Raw genomic sequence first — 1,578 nt, 5'->3', positions numbered from 1 at the left:
GGCTGCTGGTGCTGTGGAGGAGGGGTAGGATTGAGCACATTTTGACTTGTCCACCTCAAATTGGGATGGACTGCCCCTTGGTTGTTATAGTAGGAACCCCCTCCTTGCCTGTATTATTGAAAAGCAAGGACTTGTTCCTTCTCTGTAAGACAGCCAACAGCAGTGTGACCGTCGTTGCTCCCACACCTCTCACATGTGACAGTCTCCCCTCTAGTAAGCAAATGGACCGTCTGAGGCTCCCCAACAGAATGCAACTCCAACTTATCAAACCTGGCATTCATGGCTTCTAGCTCAGCCACAACTTGCTTATCGACTACATGAACTGTTCTAATACCATCCCTCGGGTTTACATACTCAGCACAGTGGTTCGCCATCTCTTCAATAAGGGCCCATCCCTTATCATCGTTAGTGTTCTCTTGGAATCTTCCGTTAGATGATGCATCAAGTATGGCTCTGTGATCATCGTACAGCCCATTGTAGAACTGGTTGGACAGAAACCACGGATCAAAACCATGGTGAGGAAGAGACCTCACCAATTTTTTGAAACGGGACCATGCTTCATAGAAAGTCTCATCAGGTGCCTGCTTGAAACTTGTGATCTTTGCCCTCAGCTGATTGGTGCGCTATGGAGGGAAATATCTCTTATAAAAAGCAAGAGCAAGGGTCTCCCAGTCTCTGACCCCTACGGCCGTACGGTCCAAATCAGTCAGCCACTCCCTGGCTGAGTCAGTCAAAGAAAAAAGTAAATAGAACCTCCTTAATCTTGTCTTGAGTTACCCCCTTTGTAGCGGGGATAGTAGAACAATAGTCCGTAAAGACCTCGATATGCTTCCTCGGGTCTTCACCTGCCACATCTCTAAAGAGATTTCTCTCCACCAGGAAGGACGGATGTCAAATGTATTCCCATCCTCAGTCTGGAGATTGAAACCCTTTGGAATTGATGATGCTTTAGGCTCCGAGTGACTAGCAATGTTCGGCATCTTTACTGGTTGGCTTACAGAACTAGAAGTATCTTCTTCAAAAGATGGATTTTCTGTAAATAGGAAATGTTGAAGCTCTGATTCGAAAGTACTCAAGTCTTCCTTTCGTGATTCTCTTTGCAGACGGAGTCTATCCCTGAACAGTCTTTCTGGCTCAGAATCAGCTGAAACTAACTCAAACCTGTCTGATCCGGGCATATACAACACTGAAAGAAAATAAATAAGAACTGCCTCAAGAAATAAAAATTTCCTTAGACGGATAAAATAAACGAAACAAAGACAGATAGGGCAATTGCCTCCCCGGCAACGGCGCCAAAATTTGACAGGGCTGTCGTATACCTATCAAAAATAACTAACTAAACTAACTATATAGCTAGGGAAGTCGGGTTGATCTCCTCAGGAGGCAAGATATCTGTAAAAGTCCGTCTATTTGGTCACAAATTGGGGTGTTCATAATTTGACTTCTAAACTAAAAAGGGTTAAAGGAAGAAAAATAAAGAAAGAGCAGTAAAGGCAGAAAAAGAGTGATAAACTATCAATAAAGAGAGGACATGTCAGGATTTCGGTTCACTACGGTAGTCCAGTGACTCAACTGTAA

General features: G+C 44.0%; 1 non-coding gene across 1 annotated transcript; it reads left to right on the top strand.

The window, feature by feature from the left end:
* The first annotated feature begins 507 nt into the window (after nt 1–507).
* LOC141588848 (small nucleolar RNA R71) lies at nt 508–613 on the top strand. Its single transcript, XR_012519817.1, has one exon. It is a non-coding gene; the product is annotated as a small nucleolar RNA R71 (small nucleolar RNA).
* Nucleotides 614–1,578: the final 965 nt, after the last annotated feature.

The sequence above is a fragment of the Silene latifolia genome, chromosome 6 (genome assembly GCF_048544455.1).
Source record: "Silene latifolia isolate original U9 population chromosome 6, ASM4854445v1, whole genome shotgun sequence".
Classification (NCBI taxonomy): Eukaryota; Viridiplantae; Streptophyta; class Magnoliopsida; order Caryophyllales; family Caryophyllaceae; genus Silene; species Silene latifolia.
Note: the sequence above shows the minus strand (reverse complement) of the source record. Positions and strands in the feature narration are given on the sequence as shown.